Source organism: Cherax quadricarinatus, chromosome 50 (genome assembly GCF_038502225.1).
Source record: "Cherax quadricarinatus isolate ZL_2023a chromosome 50, ASM3850222v1, whole genome shotgun sequence".
Classification (NCBI taxonomy): Eukaryota; Metazoa; Arthropoda; class Malacostraca; order Decapoda; family Parastacidae; genus Cherax; species Cherax quadricarinatus.
Window position 1 is genome coordinate 10641897 of NC_091341.1, and position 25000 is coordinate 10666896.

A 25000-nucleotide genomic window follows, 5' to 3' on the forward strand; every position below is an offset into this window, starting at 1 on the left:
TCGTGGCTGACACTGCTGCTGTAGCGTCGTGGCTGGCACTGCTGCTGTAGCGTCGTGACTGGCACTGCTGCTGTAGCGTCGTGGCTGGCACTGCTGCTGTAGCGTCGTGGCTGGCACTGCTGCCGTAGCGTCGTGGCTGGCACTGCTGCTGTAGCGTCGTGGCTGGCACTGCTGCTGTAGCGTCGTGGCTGGCACTGCTGCTGTAGCGTCGTGGCTGGCACTGCTGCTGTAGCGTCGTGGCTGGCACTGCTGCTGTAGCGTCGTGGCTGGCACTGCTGCTATATCGTCGTGGCTGGCACTGCTGCTGTAGCGTCGTGGCTGGCACTGCTGCTGTAGCGTCGTGGCTGGCACTGCTGCTGTAGCGTCGTGGCTGGCACTGCTGCTGTAGCGTCGTGGCTGGCACTGCTGCTGTAGCGTCGTGGCTGGCACTGCTGCTGTAGCGTCGTGGCTGGCACTGCTGCTGTAGCGTCGTGGCTGGCACTGCTGCTATAGCGTCGTGGCTGGCACTTAGAAGCAGGTAATTAGGGTCACCTTTGATGGTCTGGTTCTTGTGTTTCTCTCGCCATGACTTAACTTTTAGCCAATGTTATTACTGCCACAATCTCGCCACGTACTTACAAGTGTGTGGGGGAGTTGTTGTGGGCTGTATAAGGAGGGTTAGGGGGAAAGTGTGGGTGTGGGAGGGGCGTATAACGCAGAGATAATAAGCCTGTGACTAAATACATGCACCTCCTCAGAGTTGCGTTTGAATGGGGTGTTTCGTATCTCTTGATCTTGCCTCTTAATTCTTAAATGCCGAGTCACTTATTTCTGGCCTCCTGTGTCCGAAACTGTGTATGTTTTGAGTCCTCTATTTCCCCCTTCGTCCTTTAGTCTGTTCCACTTTCCACCCAACAACCTACAACCACTTACTTCCCTTAATCAAGTATGTGTGTTCAGAGCCATTGGTTACATTAGATTTATATAAACAAAAACATTCGTGACGGACACCTTGTATTTAAGGAACCTCTGTGAATATCACACGTAAGCGTATTAAGTTAAAAGATTTAAGACCGAGCTCTACAGAATGGAGTGAGAGGGACTTGAGGAGACACTCGCGTCGCGAGGCAATCTGTCTGGCACTCGCTGTGTCGTTGAGAGCAGTGGGAAGCTGAGATGCATCCCTCGACCCCCTCTTCATCTCTGAAGAAGGAGGAAAAGATACAAGGAAGCGGAAAGGAGATAAAGGGACGCGAAATAAGGAATAGGAGGAAGTTTGGAGAGGGTATGAAGAGGGAAGGCGGGTGACGTGATAGCAGATAAGTGAACTTCATCTGTGAACTTTAAACCTACGCAGGTGCCTGAGTCTTTGCTTGTACAAGAGATGATGCCCAGTGCCCTCAGCTAGATACTGCACAAGCAGGCAGTATCAGGTTAAGTTTCTTTAACCTTTCCTAATGTAATAACTGAACCTAATACATAAACTAAATGATAAAGATAGCGTTAACCAGTATATCTTGAAGTTAAATTAAAATTTTTAACAACCATGAGTTTGACCTTGCAAACCAAGCAGCCAAAAAGCCTAAGAACATCAACGCACACCGTACACGAAGCACAAGCTTGTTCATAACTTCAGTATGGACCACTCTGGAATGGCCTACTACTGGCCAGCTCCTATCCTAGTTATGTATTCTGGACAGTAAAGGACCGTGCAAGGCGACCCGCCTTGATCCTGGCGTCATCCACGTTGAACCTGTTATTTCAACAGAGCTTTCCACATCAGAGAAATATTGCCAGCCTTTTTTTTTTTTACGCTTTAGGTCAAATGTTGTGAAAGTTTCCCCTCACACCGACTACAGGTAAAGCCAGGACACAGTTATTATTCCACATGCTTTTTGTTACGTAATAACATCGCTCCGTTATCGAGTGTTCATTGATGAAATGAAAGATATCTCGCATTTGTTATTAATTAACGCAATTTTTTTTAATTATTTAGTGTAACCGTGTGAAACGCTGGGAACATTGTCTTGCCCCTATGGTTTGACGCCTATAACCTTCCAGAGGAGAGTATATAAAATCATTATTATAGAACCATTGCTAGGACCAGCCTATAGGCCTAGGTAAGATAACCGTATTTAGATTGTAACACACGTGTCAGACACTCGGTTTCATAATTCTGAAAGGCTCCTGTGTGTTAGGGAAGGGAAGGAAGAAGGGAGGAGTGAAGACACTGAGACAAGATAAAAGAATGATAGTGGAAACTGTGAAAGAATGACCGGGTTATTGGAAGAGAAATGAAAAAGTTGACAGTTAGGAAGACGAGAAAATAGAAGAGTGGAAAACTGTGAGAGGGGGAAGAATGAGAGGGAGAAAGAGAGAAAGAGAGAGAGAGAATAAACGAAATTGCATGATTTTTCTCTGAGAAAAGTCTAACAAGAGCAACCTGATAGTAAACTCGGCTGAAAGCTCCGGAGATTTGTAAGGTAACAAGGAAATATTCACTCGTGTTATCGAGGGAGGCGTCCAAGTGAGGAGACAGATAAAACCGGGAGCAGTGGCCTGAATGTGACTCCTGGTGATACTTGAAGCGAGTCACACGAATCGCAGAGTTGGGTAAGGAAAGAGATGAAATGCTCAGTGGCCTGAACAATTCATAACTACCTCATCTGTCACTACTAGACAAACGTTAAAGTTGAAGTTCGAGTCTTCCCAGAGATTGACAGACATTAAACAGACTTCGTATAAATGTAAGAGCCTCTACATATTTTAAATCTTCGCAGCAATTATTGCAGTACTGTAGCAAGTAGAGAACTGCAGATTTTATGAAATGAGAACATAAAGGCACAATGCCGTGACTGGAACAGTACACAAATAACTTGCACATAGAAGCTTACGATGACGTTTCGGTCCGACTTGGACCATGACTTATGACTTTATAAATGATCCAAGTCGGACTGAAACGTTATCGTAAGCTTCTCTCTATGTGCGGGTTATTTATTTCATGCAAATGGAAACTAAACGACTTTATGGATCATCCTGGGCTATTATAAAGGCACAATCAACTTGATTGATCCACAAGGAACCTAAACATCGGGATATAATTTTTAGGTTGCGGACTGTGAATTGTTGAAGCTGTGTGGTGCGAGGGAACCACGCACGCTCCCTAAGACCCCAACATCTCTTCTAGCATAAATGGTGGCGTTATTTACCCTTTCGTTTAAATTTGCTGACACGGTTGATGACATAGAACGAATTGTGGATGTGAGATTCATCGGAAAAATATTTGGAATTATTTTACTTACTTTGTGACTGAGGTGTGTTGAACGAGAGTGAACTGGTCCGGACAAGAACAATTGAAAATGAGGATATGAATTTTAAAATGTTTAGGAAAGGAATGTTTAAAGTGCTGAATAAGCACACAGTTCTAGTGTTTTGTAAATAAACATTTAAAAGTGCAAGTCCTCTTCCATTCCTTTTTTTTCCCTCTCCTCTTTCTTCGCCCTCATCTCCCGCCCCCTTCACCTCAGCCAGAGGGCTGAGGTGGAGGGGGCGAGAGATAGGTTCGGTGACCTCTGCAAGTGGCCTGCGAGGTCACAGAACCTAACTCTTTGTGACTTCTTTCTTTGGGGGTACGTGAAGAGCACAGTTTACGTACCACCACTACCTGCAACCCTGGAGGAGCTGAAAATTTCGATCACTGAAGCAGTTAGCATGATGACACCAGATATGCTGCAGAGCGTCTGGACCGAACTAGACTATCACATCGATGTTTCCCGAGCAACCAGAGGGGCGCACATTGAGTGCCTTTAATGCTGCCCTATACCACATGAAACTGAATGAAATCCTGCATCTGAAACTATTAACTGTTAAAGATTATTACAATAAAGTTATATTTTATACCTGTTTGAAATCAGGGAGTGTTATTGTGGACATCCTGTGTATCCTCATACTAACCCTTCCCCTCTCCCCCGGCCCACCCCCTGGGGACGCGCGCGCGCGCATGCATATATATATATGTTGTGCCGAATATGTAAAACTTGCGATTTTGGCTTAAATAGCAACTCTCATCTTGCCATATAGGACAAGCGAAAATTTGTGTATGCAATAATTTTCGCAAAAATCATTCTGGACCTAACGAAAAAAATATATTTCATTGCGTTTGTTTAGTATTAAATTATTGCAAAAGTATCTAAAATATATTTAGTTGGATTAGGCTAAAATAAATTGCGCTTCTAATAATGAGGTTAGGTAAGTTTTCTAAGATTCTTTTGGTGCAAAATTATTTTTTTTATAATAACACTAATAAAAAATATATATCTTTAAACGTATAAGAGAAAATTTTGGAAAGGACTTAATTTTAAACGAGTTTTTGCTAATTGACCAGTTTTTACCTATTAGGAACGACATATATATATATATTTATATATATATATATATATATTCATATATATATATATATTATATATATATATATATATATATATATATATATATTTTTTTTTTTTTTTTTTTTTTTATCACACCGGCCGATTCCCACCAAGGCAGGGTGGCCCGAAAAAGAAAAACTTTCACCATCATTCACTCCATCACTGTCTTGCCAGAAGGGTGCTTTACACTACAGTTTTTAAACTGCAACATTAACACCCCTCCTTCAGAGTGCAGGCACTGTACTTCCCATCTCCAGGACTCAAGTCCGGCCTGCCGGTTTCCCTGAATCCCTTCATAAATGTTACTTTGCTCACACTCCAACAGCACGTCAAGTATTAAAAACCATTTGTCTCCATTCACTCCTATCAAACACGCTCAAGCATGCCTGCTGGAAGTCCAAGCCCCTCGCACACAAAACCTCCTTTACCCCCTCCCTCCAACCCTTCCTAGGCCGACCCCTACCCCGCCTTCCTTCCACTACAGACTGATACACTCTTGAAGTCATTCTGTTTCGCTCCATTCTCTCTACATGTCCGAACCACCTCAACAACCCTTCCTCAGCCCTCTGGACAACAGTTTTGGTAATCCCGCACCTCCTCCTAACTTCCAAACTACGAATTCTCTGCATTATATTCACACCACACATTGCCCTCAGACATGACATCTCCACTGCCTCCAGCCTTCTCCTCGCTGCAACATTCATCACCCACGCTTCACACCCATATAAGAGCGTTGGTAAAACTATACTCTCATACATTCCCCTCTTTGCCTCCAAGGACAAAGTTCTTTGTCTCCACAGACTCCTAAGTGCACCACTCACTCTTTTTCCCTCATCAATTCTATGATTCACCTCATCTTTCATAGACCCATCCGCTGACACGTCCACTCCCAAATATCTGAATACGTTCACCTCCTCCATACTCTCTCCCTCCAATCTGATACTCAATCTTTCATCACCTAATCTTTTTGTTATCCTCATAACCTTACTCTTTCCTGTATTCACCTTTAATTTTCTTCTTTTGCACACCCTACCAAATTCATCCACCAATCTCTGCAACTTCTCTTCAGAATCTCCCAAGAGCACAGTGTCATCAGCAAAGAGCAGCTGTGACAACTCCCACTTTGTGTGTGATTCTTTATCTTTTAACTCCACGCCTCTTGCCAAGACCCTCGCATTTACTTCTCTTACAACCCCATCTATAAATATATTAAACAACCACGGTGACATCACACATCCTTGTCTAAGGCCTACTTTTACTGGGAAAAAATTTCCCTCTTTCCTACATACTCTAACTTGAGCCTCACTATCCTCGTAAAAACTCTTCACTGCTTTCAGTAACCTACCTCCTACACCATACACTTGCAACATCTGCCACATTGCCCCCCTATCCACCCTGTCATACGCCTTTTCCAAATCCATAAATGCCACAAAGACCTCTTTAGCCTTATCTAAATACTGTTCACTTATATGTTTCACTGTAAACACCTGGTCCACACACCCCCTACCTTTCCTAAAGCCTCCTTGTTCATCTGCTATCCTATTCTCCGTCTTACTCTTAATTCTTTCAATTATAACTCTACCATACACTTTACCAGGTACACTCAACAGACTTATCCCCCTATAATTTTTGCACTCTCTTTTATCCCCTTTGCCTTTATACAAAGGAACTATGCATGCTCTCTGCCAATCCCTAGGTACCTTACCCTCTTCCATACATTTATTAAACAATTGCACAAACCACTCCAAAACTATATCCCCACCTGCTTTTAACATTTCTATCTTTATCCCATCAATCCCGGCTGCCTTACCCCCTTTCATTTTACCTACTGCCTCACGAACTTCCCCCACACTCACAACTGGCTCTTCCTCACTCCTACAAGATGTTATTCCTCCTTGCCCTATACACGAAATCACAGCTTCCCTATCTTCATCAACATTTAACAATTCCTCAAAATATTCCTTCCATCTTCCCAATACCTCTAACTCTCCATTTAATAACTCTCCTCTCCTATTTTTAACTGACAAATCCATTTGTTCTCTAGGCTTTCTTAACTTGTTAATCTCACTCCAAAACTTTTTCTTATTTTCAACAAAATTTGTTGATAACATCTCACCCACTCTCTCATTTGCTCTCTTTTTACATTGCTTCACCACTCTCTTAACCTCTCTCTTTTTCTCCATATACTCTTCCCTCCTTGCATCACTTCTACTTTGTAAAAACTTCTCATATGCTAACTTTTTCTCCCTTACTACTCTCTTTACATCATCATTCCACCAATCGCTCCTCTTCCCTCCTGCACCCACTTTCCTGTAACCACAAACTTCTGCTGAACACTCTAACACTACATTTTTAAACCTACCCCATACCTCTTCGACCCCATTGCCTATGCTCTCATTAGCCCATCTATCCTCCAATAGCTGTTTATATCTTACCCTAACTGCCTCCTCTTTTAGTTTATAAACCTTCACCTCTCTCTTCCCTGATGCTTCTATTCTCCTTGTATCCCATCTACCTTTTACTCTCAGTGTAGCTACAACTAGAAAATGATCTGATATATCTGTGGCCCCTCTATAAACATGTACATCCTGAAGTCTACTCAACAGTCTTTTATCTACCAATACATAATCCAACAAACTACTGTCATTTCGCCCTACATCATATCGTGTATACTTATTTATCCTCTTTTTCTTAAAATATGTATTACCTATAACTAAACCCCTTTCTATACAAAGTTCAATCAAAGGGCTCCCATTATCATTTACACCTGGCACCCCAAACTTACCTACCACACCCTCTCTAAAAGTTTCTCCTACTTTAGCATTCAAGTCCCCTACCACAATTACTCTCTCACTTGGTTCAAAGGCTCCTATACATTCACTTAACATCTCCCAAAATCTCTCTCTCTCCTCTGCATTCCTCTCTTCTCCAGGTGCATACACGCTTATTATGACCCACTTCTCGCATCCAACCTTTACTTTAATCCACATAATTCTTGAATTTACACATTCATATTCTCTTTTCTCCTTCCATAACTGATCATTTAACATTACTGCTACCCCTTCCTTTGCTCTAACTCTCTCAGATACTCCAGATTTAATCCCATTTATTTCCCCCCACTGAAACTCTCCTACCCCCTTCAGCTTTGTTTCGCTTAGGGCCAGGACATCCAACTTCTTTTCATTCATAACATCAGCAATCATCTGTTTCTTGTCATCCGCACTACATCCACGCACATTTAAGCAACCCAGTTTTATAAAGTTTTTCTTCTTCTCTTTTTTAGTAATTGTATACAGGAGAAGGGGTTACTAGCCCATTGCTCCCGGCATTTTAGTCGCCTCATACGACACGCATGGCTTACGGAGGAAAGATTCTTTTCCACTTCCCCATGGACAATAGAAGAAATAAAAAAAAGAACAAGAGCTATTTAGAAAAAGGAGAAAAACCTAGATGTATGTATATATATATATGCATGTGCGTGTCTGTGAAGTGTGACCAAAGTGTTAGTAGGAGTAGCAAGATATCCCTGTTATCTTAGCGTGTTTATGAGACAGAAAAAGAAACCAGCAATCCTACCATCATGCAAAACAATTACAGGTTTTTGTTTCACAGTCATCTGGCAGGACGGTAGTACTTCCCTGGGTGGTTGCTGTCTACCAACCTACTACCTACCTATATATATATATATATATATTATATATTATATATATATATATATATAATATTATTCACACCCTCACACACACACACACAGGCGGGGCCAGGAGCTGAATCTCGACCCCCGCAACCACAATTAGGTGAGTACACACACACACACACACACACACCTACTGCAACCACCAATAGGTGAGCGCACACATACCAACACACACATACCCCCCTTCCCCTACAGACAGACTAGAGTGCGTCCCATGGACTCAGGAGCTGTGATGTGGCAGACGAGGCAGCAATAACTCCAAGCTTGAGTGACACACTCGGAGGACCAATATCACAAGGGTGCCAGCCAGGCTGCCCGTCCACCCAACACAATCACTTGCCTGAGTCTCCCTCCTGTCACCCAGCTCACAAACACCAGGAAGATAAAAGGTATAAAATACCAACAAGATGGAAAATTAAACACAAACGTTTCGCCCACACAGTGAACTATATCAAATCACAAGCACATCTACCTGGATTAAGAGCATTCTCCACCTGACTCTCCACGCTATATATACATATGTACTCTTTAACCAGGTAGATGTGTTTATGACTTGATAAAGCCCACTGTGTGGGCGAAACGTTGTCAATCAAGGATCGCGTTATACTGCGCTTCTGTTTTTCTCACAAACACCAGAGGAAAATATTAGATCCTGCCAGTGTGTACTGCTAGTTCATTGTGCCTACTATATCCTGCCTATGGATGGTACCGCAAGAGCGTATGTATGCAAATAGGCCTAGCAACTAGGCCCTAAACGGGTTAACAGGAGTTCCTGTGGGAATATATTCACAAACTGATATTGGGACGCTTGCGGATGTGTGAATTGTATTGACCACAGAATTGTGATAGTTTTTTTTTGCTGACGTTCGGTAACAATGATGCTACGTTTAGTGTATATGCATCTAATATAAATTTTAAAAGATGTACATAGTAGATTTGTATTTTTTTCTATCTCTTTGTTTTTAGTTTAACTTTCGAAAAAATGGTGGGATTTTCGTGTTTGTCTTTAAAATCGTTCTAGTTTTTTAACTATCCCTCACTGCATCCCTCGCTGTGTCCCTCACTGTATCCCTCATTGTATCCTCACTATAACCCTCACTGTATCCCTCACTGTATCCACCATTGTATCCCTCACTGTATCCCTCACTGTATCCCTCTACTCACTATGGTTACACAGAGCAGAAGTTAGTTAAGCTTCCCCTGGCGTACTATACCCAGGATGAGCTACATACTGCAGCTAACGTAAGGTAATAAATATTTCAAGCTGATCTGGGGGATTTCAGTAGAGCGATGAGGACGCTGTCAAGCATTCTGGATGGGACACCTGATTGGTGTGGCCGGGGGGTGGGAAAGATGAAGCGGGAAGGGACGGACGGACGGACGGACGGACGAAATATAGAAAAGGGAAAGAAGGGGGGCCATGGGACTGTTCGCCCACAAGAGAGACCCGAGCCTACCTCCGACTGTGTCCCTTCCCCTCCCACTTTCCCTTCTTCCTCTCACTCTTCCCCCTGCCTCTCACTCCTCCATCCTCTACATAAATTACGCTCCACACACATATAGTTGATCGCACGTCTGGACATCGCTGACGAGCGGATGCCTACGTGCGGTCGGGTCGTTGCAACGACCCCTCATAGTAGTCGTACACTGGCTATGGCTGCATTGTATTGCTCCACTCCTCACACATATAAGGCTTACAGGCCTTTTGTGTGTACATATGCTCTTGCGCTACCGTCCACATGGTGGATAGGGGTGCACAATAAACTAGCCACCAACGTCCACAGGGTAGATAGGGGTGCACAATAAACTAGCCACCAACGTCCACAGGGTAGATAGGGGTGCACAATAAACTAGCCACCAACGTCCACAGGGTAGATAGGGGTGCACAATAAACTAGCCACCAACGTCCACAGGGTAGATAGGGGTGCACAATAAACTAGCCACCAACGTCCACAGGGTAGATAGGGGTGCACAATAAACTAGCCACCAACGTCCACAGGGTAGATAGGGGTGCACAATAAACTAGCCAACAACGTCCACAGGGTAGATAGGGGTGCACAATAAACTAGCCACCAACGTCCACAGGGTGGATAGGGGTGCACAATAAACTAGCCACCAACGTCCACAGGGTAGATAGGGGTGCACAATAAACTAGCCACCAACGTCCACAGGGTAGATAGGGGTGCACAATAAACTAGCCACCAACGTCCACAGGGCAGATAAGGGTGCACAATAAACTAGCCAACAACGTCCACAAGGTAGATAGGGGTGCACAATAAACTAGCCAACAACGTCCACAGGGTAGATAGGGGTGCACAATAAACTAGCCAACAACGTCCACAGAGTAGATATGGGTGCACAATAAACTAGCCACCAGCGTCCACAGGGTAGATAGGGGTGCACAATAAACTAGCCACCAGCGTCCACAGGGTAGATAGGGGTGCACAATAAACTAGCCACCAACGTCCACATGGTAGATAGGGGTGCACAATAAACTAGCCACCAGCGTCCACAGGGTAGATAGGGGTGCACAATAAACTAGCCACCAGCGTCCACAGGGTAGATAGGGGTGCACAATAAACTAGCCACCAGCGTCCACAGGGTAGATAGGGGTGCACAATAAACTAGCCACCAACGTCCACAGGGTAGATAGGGGTGCACAATAAACTAGCCAACAACGTCCACAGGGTAGATAGGGGTGCACAATAAACTAGCCACCAGCGTCCACAGGGTAGATAGGGGTGCACAATAAACTAGCCACCAACGTCCACAGGGTAGATAGGGGTGCACAATAAACTAGCCAACAACGTCCACAGGGTAGATAGGGGTGCACAATAAACTAGCCACCAGCGTCCACAGGGTGGACAGTAGTGGCTAGTCGCTTCGACGACACAATCTAAAAACCTTATCAAGCTTATAATACACTGTAGCCCTTCATTTTCCCTATTATTTGTATTTATTCCTTTATTTTGTGATCTCTTGTTCATTATTTTCATTAGTTATCCGCTTCTGACTACACCAAACAATAAGTGTCAGGGGCCCGAGACTGTTCAACTGCCTCCCAGCACACATAAGGGGGATTACCAACAGACCCCTGGCAGTCTTCAAGCTGGCACTGGACAAGCACCTAAAGTCAGTTCCTGATCAGCCGGGCTGTGGCTCGTACGTTGGTTTGCGTGCAGCCAGCAGCAACAGCCTGGTTGATCAGGCTCTGATCCACCAGGAGGCCTGGTCACAGACCGGGCCGCGGGGGCGTTGACCCCCGGAACTCTCTCCAGGTAAACACCTGTCCCCTCAAGGAAGGTTCCTTGATGTTAGTGAGGGGCTCTTGATTTATGGAATTGGATCTGTGCTCCAGTTCCCCGAATTAAGCCTGAATGCCTTCCACATCCCCCCCAGGCGCTGTATAATCCTCCGGGTCTAGCGCTTCCCCCTTTATTTTAATAATAATAATATGACTACACCTGTGACTTAATTGGCATCGCATTCTCCTCACACACTGAGTGTTTGTGGTTCGACTCCCGGCATGGGGATGAAACGTCGGGTATGTTTCCTTACACCTGCTGTCCCTGTTCACCCAGCAGCAAGCAGGTACCTGGGGGTTAGTCGACTAGTGTGGATTGCATCCTGGAGGACAATGTTGACAGACCCCCAGTGGAAATAAGACAGTCCTCGATGAAGCATTGACTTCCTTGGGTTATCCTGGTTGGCTAACCCTCCAAGTTAAAAATCCGAACAAATCTTATCTTACAGTCAGTTGCACCCAAACCGTAATCGCAAAAAAAAAAAGAATGTATTGAATTTTCACTTTTATTTTTCTTCTGTCTTTAGGTAAGCCAGCAGAAGGCCTCGGTCAGATGACCAAAAGCTCCAGCACGTTTTATGACAACGCGTGCCTGTTTCACCTAGGCAGACGGAGGATCAAACCTCCACAACGTCTTGCGCTGAATGACCCACATGGGTTTAGCGCTTAACATGAATTGTCCAGCGGCGGGTCACCTCACTGAAACCCGCGTCAGGAAACACTTCCCCTGTTTCCTGACAAATCTAACCTAACCTGTGGTTACCTTGGCTTATGTTCGTGTGACTGACTGTTAGGACACTCTTAGTACTGTCCTCCTTACACTAATTGCTCAAAACACCCCCTTTCTCCATTTTTTGTGTGTACTCACCTATTTGTACTCACCTATTTGTACTCACCTATTTGTGGTTGCAGGGGTCGATTCATAGCTACTGGTCCCGCCTCTTCACTGACTGCTACTGGGTCCTCTCTCTCCCTGTTTCATGAGCTTTATCAAACCTCGTTTTAAAACTGCATGTGGTTCCCGCCTCCACTACGCCACTTTCTAGGTTATTCCACTGCCTGACAACTCTATGACTGAAGAAATACTTCCTAACATCCTTTTGACTCATCTGAGTCTTCAACGTCCCATCTCTGGAACATCCTGTCTTTATCCAACTTGTCTATTCCGCACAGTATTTTGTCTCCCCTGACCCTCCTGTCTTCCAGTGTGTGTGTGTGTGTGTGCGTGTGTGTGTGTGTGTGTGTGTGTGTGTGTGTGTGTGTGTGTGTGTGTGTGTGTGTGTGTGTGTGTGTGTGTGTGTGTGTGTGTGTGTGTGTGCCTTGGCGTTCGTTCTCCCAATTGCTTAACTATCATAGGGTGTCCGATCATCGATTGCTGGCGCACTCAGCTCACACACTGAGGTTCAGGGATCGATCCCCAGTACGGATGGAAACATTAGGACGTGTTTCCTCACGACTCCTGCTGTCCATGTTCACCTATCAGTAAAACAGGTACTTGGGTGTTAGTCGACTGGTATGGGTTGCATCCCTGGGACAAAACTAACCTAATTTGCCCAAAATGCTCCGCAAAACAAGCGGTTTTCTATATAGTAGTATGTAATTGATGTCAGCTAGACCTGTACACCTTAACATGTACTTGTAGAAATAAAGATTATTATTAGTAGTAATAGTAGTATTGATTTCCAGGTATGGCAGCCTGGGAACCATCATCGTCGTCTGCCTCCATTTTTAATACATACATATAGTGGATGAATTAGCAATGTGCTGCTAACCTGTTCTGTACAGCCTGCATAATGAGAACAAAAGTTAGCAATGTTTCATTGTAGTATTACATCACGTCGGATAAGTTGCATACGTAATTAAAATCTATCATCCTGAGCAGAGAGACTTAGTAGGCTAATGAGGATTTCGTCAAGTATTCCATTATGGTTCATCAGCCAGGGGGAACTTCCGAAGTTAGGTTCCAGCATTGCTGGAGTTTATATTACCTGGGAGCCATCATTTCTGTAAATGGCCCTGCCCTTTTGAGGAATTATATTTTCACTGTTTAAGATCCGGCTCAGAGAGTGAAAATACATAAATATCTCTAAGAAGGGTTGAGTTAGAGCTCCATGGTCTTTGAAGGAGATGAGCTGCAGTTTCTCAGCCTCCTGAGAGTTTTTCAGGTATGACTACCAGAGTGCTCTGAAACATTACAGTAAATATTACTTTAATGTCTGTCATTATAAAAGTAATTCTTAGCTTTTTCTTCTTTCTTTTTTGTTATTATTATTTTTTTCCTTCACTTTTCTTGGCCTTTCTCCTCCTCCTCTTAAAAATTTATTAATAGTGTCTTCACAACAGTTTAAGAAATGTTCACATATTTCACGCTTAAAGAACATACTACCTAAAATCTTAGTCAAATATCCCAACTTTGCCTATTGTAAGTATTTTATTGCCACTGTAACTTGCATAGCTAATGCCAGTGTTGGGCTCCAGCTCTGCAGCCTTCCCACAGCTGCCAGCAGGATGCTAACGACCCGTGTGGGATGCCAGCTCTGTATCCTTTCTGCAACTGCCCAAGAAAACAGTGGGCAGTTGCAGAGGCTGAGCTCCAGCTCTATAGCCTTGCCTCTTCTGTCCTTTTGGAAGACAGAGGATCCTCCATGATAACGCTGACTGCCAGTAGATATCCTGGAAGATATCACTAAGCTCCTTATGACAGTTTTTATATTTAAAGAATGTTGTTGTGTATGCGGTTTCCACAGGCGCCATCATTGTGAGATAATTCTGCAGTAACTGGACATAATGCACATTTTGCAGTAACTGGACATGATGCACATTCTCCCTCATGACCACCTCCTTGTAGGAGATCTTGTTCCCTTCTCTCATTCTATCAAATGATTCCTTGTAGCTTGAAGACAGACCACACGTACACCTTGTAATCTCCTGTTTGCAGATGCTCCTGCATCTCTGTGTACTCGCATATGTAGTTACATAGATCGAGTCTTAGCTCCTGTTACTTGTGGCGTGCATCTGACTGTGAAGAACATTTTAACTGCCTACGTTTCAATTTATCTCTTTAGTTGTGACTTGTAATTACTGGAGTGCTTGTCGGGACCTCTATGAAATTTTTGTGTATTCTGTGACGTGAACATTAAAATGGTATAAAATACCGACAGGTTGTTAGGTAAGACACATATGCAACAGTTAGGTATCTTTATTTCGAAACGTTTCGCCTACACAGTAGGCTTCTTCAGTCAAGTACAGAAAAGTTGATAGAAGCAGAAGATACTTGAAGACGATGTAATCAGTCCATCACCCTTAAAGTTTTGAGGTGGTCAGTCCCTCAGTCTGGAGAAGAGCATTGCTCCATAGAATGAAACCTAACAACATTCTGTGACGTAAACGATTTAAAATATTTTTTTTTAAATATAGATTATTTTAACTTAATGAAGTGGTTCTATTTTTGTGGCATGCAGGTTCGAATTCTATTTTCAATTTTCTATTATAGATGCGTTGTTGTATGTGAATGACCTCAGACCAAAGGACTCTGTCTTCTTCTTCCTTAAGACAGACTAGAGGAGCACTGAATGAGGAGAGACATGATCACGACGTGCAAAATACTCTAGATATAGTATGGTCTAACACACTTTCCATCGGAAAGACCATTACTAGGAAAAACACAAACTTCAGCCACCCCCACCCCCCATATGGGGAACATATGGAATGGCATGGTATTCTCATCAGTTCTGATGGACTGCATCATCAGCAGCAAGAGTCTGACAGGTCACACACTCATGAATGAGGCTCTGAACTGTCAGCTGGCAGTGTGGGCATTGATCCACAGATATAAATACTAATACAACAGTTGGGTGATGGAGAAATGGAACGAAGAGCAGTCTTGAAATAAGTTCAGAGTTATAAACAACAGATTAATCACGTCGGCTTCCAGAAGAAAGTCAAGAAACTCCTCTCAGGAGAAATGTGTCTTATCATCACCCGTGAGACACAGGTCGCCGGAGGCTCCTCAACCTGTGCTGAACCGTAGTTGGTGATAGCAGTTTTAGGCACTCCTGCTACAGTCATATTAGCAGCTTAAGATACACCTGTTAGTCATATCGCCAGCTTAAGATACACCTGTTAGTCACATCGCCAGCTTAAGATGCACCTGTTAGTCACATCGCCAGCTTAAGATGCACCTGTTAGTCACATCACCAGCTTAAGATGCACCTGTTAGTCACATCGCCAGCTTAAGATGCACCTGTTAGTCACATCGCCAGCTTAAGATACACCTGTTAGTCACATCGCCAGCTTAAGATACAGCTGTTAGTCACATCGCCAGCTTAAGATACAGCTGTTAGTCACATCGCCAGCTTAAGATACACCTGTTAGTCACATCGCCAGCTTAAGATACACCTGTTAGTCACATCGCCAGCTTAAGATACACCTGTTAGTCACATCGCCAGCTTAAGATACACCTGTTAGTCACATCACCAGCTTAAGATGCACCTGTTAGTCATATTAGCAGCTTAAGATACACCTGTTAGTCATATCGCCAGCTTAAGATACACCTGTTAGTCACATTGCCAGCTTATGATACACCTGTTAGTCACATCGCCAGCTTATGATACACCTGTTAGTCATATAGCCAGCTTATGATACACCTGTTAGTCACATCACCAGCTTAAGATACACCTGCTAGTCACGTCGCTAGCTTAAGATACACCTGTTAGTCACATCGCCAGCTTAAGATACACCTGTTAGTCACATCGCCAGCTTAAGATACACCTGTTAGTCACATCGCCAGCTTAAGATACACCTGTTAGTCACATCGCCAGCTTAAGATACACCTGTTAGTCACATCAGAAGACTCGAGAAGAAAGGAGAACAACCAGACACAGAACAAAAGATTAAAAGTGGTGGAAACAGTGACATCATAGTTAAAGAGGAAAGGAAGACCAGCCGAGACACGACGCAGCAGGAGAAAGAAGTGAAAAACATTAAGTGATTCAGATACCTGAAAGGCAATGATGGGAGCTGACAGTGATTCACCGAGGATTTTGAGAGCCAGCACAATGGAAATAAGTCACTCTGTCTGACTTTTTTGGGTTATCCTAGGTTCTCTACACATATGCTGCTATGTATGATAATTCTATGTAACTGTATTTGTGTATACCTGAATAAACTTACTTACTTACTTACTTACTAACTTCAATCTAAAAGTCAATGAAAACCGGGCAATTGCAGAACCCTGGAAAACGGTTTCAGTATTCGAGCAAGGAAGACTAAGTCCTGGTCAAGGACCGGGCCGCGGGGGCGTTGACCCACGGAATACCCTCCAGGTATACTCATTCCAGGTATGCAGAGATCCAGTATCCTTGACGTACATATTTAAAGTAATAGAGGAGATAACGAGTGGTATAGTAGTTGAAGAGGAGTTTTACAAAGAGTCAACACTGATTTAGAGATGGTAATTTCTGTCTTGGTAACCTACCAGAGACCTATGACAGGTTAACTGAAATGAAGAAGGAATAATGGGAAAGGTTGTGCTGCGCATTCTAGGAGTGCAAGGAGGCATTTGACTCTGTACCTCACAAGAAATTTGTCTTAAAACTAGAGATGCAGACATGAATGACGGGGAAGCAATGATTAGAGCAAAGAAAACTTTAGGGGGAAAAAAGGGCGTACCAATCTGTTCACGCTTGTCCGCGTGAACAGATTGGCACGCAAAAAGTCAGTAATGGGACAGTTTTTGCTATATACGTTTCCTTGTGTGCAGACGGAAAGTTAGGGGAATAACAATCGAAAATGACAAATGCTACAGTGATGAAATGGATGAAGTGCAAGGTTGGCCAGGCAAGTGGCGATGTAGTTCAGTCTCTGGAAATGCAAGGCTATAAATGCTTAAGGAAGGAAAGAAAAATCTGGAAGAAAAATACGAAAGGAAAGTAGAGAGGACTAAAGCCTTGCTCAGGCATGATTCTTGTGGTGACTGTTGGAAAATAGAGGATAGGATTGCTCTAGGATGATGTTTCTTGGCGTGACCATCAGAAAGTAGAGAGATTGAAGCTTTGCTCTGGGTTGATGATTCTTGGGGTGACCATCAGAAGGTAGAGAGAGAGAATGGAAGGCTCGCTCTAGGATGATTCTTGTGGTGACCATCGTAGTTAGCATATCACCAGTGAAACACAAATGTATAACCTCTAATAAATGCACGACTGGTAAACCTAAGATTAGATTTCTGAAACACATGTTCATTCCTGCATCTGTATACATCTCAGGTTTACTCTAGAGTACGCAGCACCAGCATGGAGCTCCCACCTGATCAAAAATAGCCAGAATCTTGGCAAAGTGCGCAAAGGAACCGGTCACTGAGGTAAGAATAATTATTAAGAGATTAACAGAACTAAAATAGATGACATTATAGGATAGAATGCCTAGGCAGTTGTTAGGGTTAGCGGTAAGAGACAGCTAGAGAGTCGGGAAACGAAAACAAGAGTGACATAGATGCGAATTAAAGAAACACATGAAACATAAAAACTAAATTTTCAAATCTCTGGGTAGCTATGAAGTGAAGGCAGACTCCATACACGGCTTTAGGAATAGTTATGATGGGGTCCACGAATCTAAGGGTAAGTGAACCCGGTCATTGCTATTTTACACATGGTCAGAAGCCAAGATTCGACGCCCCTCTCCCCCCACAACAATGATTAGCCAATCAAACAACTTTTATCTCTTGTGATAATCTGGACGAAAAATAATGAATAATAAAAAGAAACTCTGGAAAATCATGACAAAAGATTCTTGTGATACTTGAAGACAATATCTGGGATCAGGACACCTGAAGAGGCTCAAGGCGAAGCCCAGAGACTGTGGGTGTTGAGGGTGGTAGGATGTGGAGGAGGGTGGGTGGGGAGAGGCTGATTGTGCAAGTGGATGTGGAGTGTGTGGGTGTTGTGGGTGTATTCGCCTATATTGTGTGTGTGTGTGTGTGTGTGTGTGTGTGTGTGTGTGTGTGTGTGTGTGTGTGTGTACTCGCCTTAGTCTTAGTTCGTATATATGTATTCGTGCGTGTGTGCGTGCGTGCCTGCCTGTACCCGCGTTATATGTACATAAGAGAGAATATACAAACGTATGTGCACGTGTATTTGTGTTCACTTTTTTGTGCTTATATATTATCTCTGTGATTGTTTTATGTAATTTAAAATTGAATTGGCCACGTCATTAGCAAGTTGATAATGACAATATTTGCAACGGGACGTTTAGAGCAGTGCAGTAGTCGTCAGCCTTGTACACAAGTAGTCCTCAGCCTTGTACACAAGTAGTCCTCAGCCTTGTACACAAGTAGTCCTCAGCCTTGTACACAAGTAGTCCTCAGCCTTGTACACAAGTAGTCCTCAGCCTTGTACACAAGTAGTCCTCAGCCTTGTACACAAGTAGTCCTCAGCCTTGTACACAAGTAGTCCTCAGCCTTGTACACAAGTAGTCCTCTGCCTTGTACACAAGTAGTCCTCAGCCTTGTACACAAGTAGTCCTCTGCCTTGTACACAAGTAGTCCTCAGCCTTGTACACAAGTAGTCCTCTGCCTTGTACACAAGTAGTCCTCAGCCTTGTACACAAGTGGGCCAAATGTGCGATGAGGACCGCACGGTTTTGTTAACACTGTATAGTGGTGAACCTACGTAAGTGAATTCACTAGAACCAAAGAGTTCTAGTGTCTTGTTTATAATATAGAATGTAAAGTAAAAGGACACAAGTGCAACTAATGTGACATTTTATTGTGGCAACGTTTCGCTCTCCAGGAGCTTTGTCAAGCCGCTCCTGGAGAGCGAAACGTTGCCACAATAAAATGTCACATTAGTTGCACTTGTGTCCTTTTACTTTACATATTATCGGTAATTCTACCAACTTTATTACAAAATAGAATGAAAACAAACATGGCCGCTGCGCTGTGGGGTGCATCAGTAGTCAATTTGTGGTTATATCTGTCGTATGAAAATACTTGTATGACCTCATTCATCCAATATCTGGACACAGACATTCTCACACTATTACCTGCAGTTTACCTGGATTTGCTGCCGGAGGTCATCGCCCCTGTGGCCCGGTCTCAATCCAGGCCTCCTGGTTGCTGGCCTGATCGATCAAACTGCTAATGCCCGCTGCCCGCAGTCCATCGTGTGCACCATAACCCGGCTGATCAGGAACTATTTTGAGGAATCTGTCGAGTTCCCTCTTGAAGACAACTAGGAGGTTTGCTGTTAATTCAACTTATGCATGAAGGGATGGCGCTGAAGAGTCGCGGTCCCTTAACAGTTATTTTCTGTATGTCTGCATCACTCTCCTGAGAACTCAAAACGTGCTAAGGGACCACGAGAGAGAAACGTCAACCATTCTACGTTTTCTGTTTTTCCTCAGCCACTTCATTGCCTGATGTATCATGACTTATTTTTCTAATTCTCATATTTGTGGTTAAATTTTTGTATAGTTTTTAACTCTAAAGGCTCGAACCAATGAACTCCTACATGGAAGATTTGAGTGCATGCACCCAGCTATATTTCCAGGCATGCTGTATGATTCGTACGGATTTACCGCTTCCCTGCCACTAGCTTCCTCCAAGCACTAGCACTTTCCCAACTCTTCCTCTCAACCTGGAGTGGTTGACGTGGAGCAAAACGTCAACCAACAGTTGTTCAATATAGTTTTCCAATATAGAGAACAAATCAAGATGATTTTCTCCTCTGGCCTCGACACAACCTGATTTAGACATGACCATTTTATTTAACTGAACCGAAAGCGAGAAAACACTTGTGGTCTTGCTATAAGGTACAAACACTTGTGACCTTACTACATGGTGCAAGCACTTGTGACCTTACTATAAGGTACAAACACTTGTGACCTTACTAAAAGGCTGCAAGGTCTGTTAAGAGTCTACTATCGACAGGAATGAAGAGAAACGTTCCAGGACAAGCCTTTACTAAAATAATGTTTAGCTCTAAGAGAACCTTTTATTTTCAGGTCACACAGAAGTGTACGCCTAACCCATATAAATACTCCTAGAAACTCAAATGGAAAGTTAAGCAGAGCATTTAATGTGGGTCAGGAATCAGCGATGCGTGTAATGTAGGTCAGGATCCCGGATCCCAGGTGAGAATCTTACCTTTAAATATGAGATGGAATATCACCTGGCCGCTAGCCTGTGACTGACAACATAAGATTAGCCACGTTAATGGTTTAGCTTTAGCTCGAGGCACCTTTGGTTTTGTCGGATGGCATTGCGTGTGCCGATGACTGTTGCAATAAGCGTCTTTACTCTATTAATATGAAATAATGTGTGACTTCCTGCACTCCCATTTGCAACATGTTCTCATAATGGATAATACTGAAAGCTTGAAGTGACTAACAAATTCTCCTTGACGCCAAGGATCACCCATACATTTTACACTTTACGTTGGTTAATGTCTAACAAGAAGTAGACGTGACTTATCTTTAGTATAAAGATATTACTAGAGCGAGATTTTAGGGTGAGATGAAGTTGGATATCAGCTCTTGGCCTGTGAAATACTCGTAAGAATTTTTGTCTTTGAAGGTATATATATATTTTCCAAGGTAAACCAAACTAGTTTTGTACCTATCTTTCAGATGCCTAAAATACAGATAGGTGATCTAGTCTCTCTCTCTCTCTCTCTCTCTCTCTCTCTCTCTCTCTCTCTCTCTCTCTCAAGCGCACGTACTCTTACACACAAAAGGAGAGAGAGAGAGATTTATCCAACATATTCCTGATCAATACTTCATAAGAGCAAATATCCTGGTCAATGAATGACGAGATGCATAAAGATGACCATGTCAAAAATCTCAGTCAAATCCAGGCTGAATTCAGAGACGATCATGGTAAACACTGCGGAGCAATACATGTATGAGAGAGTACATTACACAGGTATGTTAATTCCCAGAGTGTGTAAGACATACGCACCATCAAAGCACTGAGGGAGACGTTTGACCACTGATGGGTTTATCAAACCTTACCAATAAGGATTAAACTGCCAGGGGCAAAACATCTCATTCAACTAATCTTCGTATATATATATCCACGTAAATACTCGAGGCTCGGGAAGATATGTTAGATCTTGGTATACATAAACAGAAGTTCATGATCAATAGGGAAACAGATAATATAGTGTTTACCTGGAGTAAACCTGGAGAGAGTTCCGGGGGTCAACGCCCCCGCGGCCCGGTCTGTGACCAGGCCTCCTGGTGGATCAGAGCCTGATCAACCAGGCTGTTGCTGCTGGCTGCACGCAAACTAACGTACGAGCCACAGCCCGGCTGATCAGGAACTGACTTTAGGTGCTTGTCCAGTGCCAGCTTGAAGACTGCCAGGGGTCTGTTGGTAATCCCCCTTATGTGTGCTGGGAGGCAGTTGAACAGTCTCGGGCCCCTGACACTTATTGTATGGTCTCTTAACGTGCTAGTGACACCCCTGCTTTTCATTGGGGGGATGGTGCATCGTCTGCCAAGTCTTTTGCTTTCGTAGTGAGTGATTTTCGTGTGCAAGTTCGGTACTAGTCCCTCTAGGATTTTCCAGGTGTATATAATCATGTATCTCTCCCTCCTGCGTTCCAGGGAATACAGGTTTAGGAACCTCAAGCGCTCCCAATAATTGAGGTGTTTTATTTCCGTTATGCGCGCCGTGAAAGTTCTCTGTACATTTTCTAGGTCGGCAATTTCACCTGCCTTGAAAGGTGCTGTTAGTGTGCAGCAATATTCCAGCCTAGATAGAACAAGTGACCTGAAGAGTGTCATCATGGGCTTGGCCTCCCTAGTTTTGAAGGTTCTCATTATCCATCCTGTCATTTTTCTAGCAGATGCGATTGATACAATGTTATGGTCCTTGAAGGTGAGATCCTCCGACATGATCACTCCCAGGTCTTTGACGTTGGTGTTTCGCTCTATTTTGTGGCCAGAATTTGTTTTGTACTCTGATGAAGATTTAATTTCCTCATGTTTACCATATCTGTGTCTGGTAAATAGCAAAAACGTTTGTAACTCGCAGCGCAAACGTTCCTGAAAAACAAATGACAAACGTTTCTGGCAAACATGAACGTTCCTGGTAAATATCAGAGAATATCGGAAAAATAAAAAATTCGCTCATATATTGGGAAAAGTGAGATTGACTCGGTAGGGGAGGAGAGGAGCGAGGAGCTTCATGTGAGTGAAGGACGGCTAAGAGACTCCTGGTTGGTGAGGAGGGGGTAGGTGAGAGTGCACGGTGTGGAGGTTATGGGTGAGAGTGCACCTTGTGGAGGTAATGGGTGAGAGTGCATTATGTGGAGGGTGAGGTGAAAAATGAGTGTGGACGGTGAGGTGGGAAGAGTGTACATGGGGTGGTGATTAGAGGGTAGGACAAAAAGCATGGTGTGGAGCCAGGAGTATAAAATCAGAGTGGGTGTAAGTGCACCTGTACTTGGCCTTGCTTGCAGCTGCTCTGACCTGTGTAGCTTCTTTTGGTACGGTTTCGGCCTTTTTAACCGACTAGTATTTTTTTTTTTTTTTTACAATTTTTAGGGTGCCTGTTCCTTCTTATATATGGTGATGTACACTTCGTATATTAACCTAAAACTGAATAACAAGAGAACGGTAAGCTACCGTTTTCCGGCATAAGCACAAGTGAGAGAATACCTACCCGTAATGTCTGAAATATCAACGCTTTTCTTGCCGAATAAGGCAAGCTAAAATTTGTGTATGCAATATTTTCGCATAAATCCTGCTGAGCCTAACAAAAGAAATATATTTAATTGTGTTTGTTTTTATTAAATTATTGTAAACTTATCTAAAATATATTTAGTTGGATTATGCTGAATTAAATTGCGCTTGTTATAATAAGGTGAAGTAAGTTTTCTAAGGTTATTTTGGTATATAATTATTATTTTTTACATTAATATAAATGAAAAAAATACATCTTTAAACGTATAAGAGAAAAGGGCTTAATTTTAAATGAGTTCTTACTAATTGATCAGTTTTACCTATTCGGCACCACACACACACACACACACACACACACACACACACACACACACACACACACACACACACACACACACACACACACACACACACACACACACACACACACACACACTCACTCACATACACTTGCACACACATCAAATTTCCATTCTCTTGGTTATAAACTCCTCCCATAGTGTCTTGTGGTCTATTAATATCAAACCACCTATTCTTCAATTCGTATTTTGTTTCCAAGGCCTTAACAGTCGGTTTCCATAGTACATACCTAGGTCAGGAATATTCCTAGAACACTCGAACAACTTCCCACTCAATCTTGCTCATAACAAAAGGCCTGAAAAATAAGCACATCACACAACACATACGGGGCTTCACATCACTTCCCATTCACAAACCTAATTCTCCTCCTCTTCCTCCTTCCACCTTCAACTGAATAATTGTTTTTACTTTATATTCGGTCTGTTACTTTTACCCATTAATATTTCCTTGGAGTTTTACGTGATATACTTACATCGGGAAGTGGTTAGAGGGTAAATTGGAACTCTACCCTGAGGTTTGCTCATTTCCCTGGGTGTAGGATGACAGGATTATGTGGACACAGCAACAGTTGGAGTATGTGATGAGACGTTAGTAGCAGCATAAACATCCGCAGCAGCAGCTGCAGAATATACAGCATCACCACCATCAGCATCAGCAGAGTACGCAGCACCGCTACAACAGCATTGTATCTATCACCAGCAACAACAGCAGCAGCAGTTAAATCCGTATACGCAGCAGTAGTAGCAACAACAGCTACAGCATCAGGGTGAAAAGGTGATCTTTTGCGATGCTAAACACACACACACACACAAACACACACACACACACACACACACACACACACACACACACACACACACACAAACACACACACACACACACACACACACACACACACACACACACACACACACACACACACACACACACACATACACACATACACAAGGAGCTTGGACTCGACCCCTGCAACCTCAACTAGGTGAGTACACACACGCGCACGCATGCATATACAACAGGCCTAGTGTCTAATCGACATGAGCCTAGGACGAAATGGTAACTAAGATATATCATTCGTCTCTCGACCTGCGGGGAGAGAGGACGCTTCTACAGTTTCTCTTGCACGCCACCTGGTGAGGAAAACATAGCATTAGCACCAAGATGGCGGACTGAATGAACCGGCGCATAAATACTGTCTGCATTGAGCTGGTTAGAGGATCTTTAAGCAGCGCCACGATGAACGTTCTCCTGCCAAGCATTATCAGGGACTGTTTTGGCATCCCCAATGAAGAGCTGTATGGTGTGGCACTGAATGGTATGTCAAGGGTCTTCGTGAAGTTCATGAGAGCTGATTTCTACTCTACCATCGTCGACGAATTTCAAGAAAGGAGGATGAGTATCAATTCGGCAGTGGAAGTATGCTTGCATGATGTGTCTAAGTATTTTACTTGGGTGAAGGTAAGGAATGTACCTTTTGAGGCAACAGCATACAGCCTACAAGATGTGTTCAGTGGTTGGGGTTTCCGGAGGGGGTAATGAGGTGGGTGCACA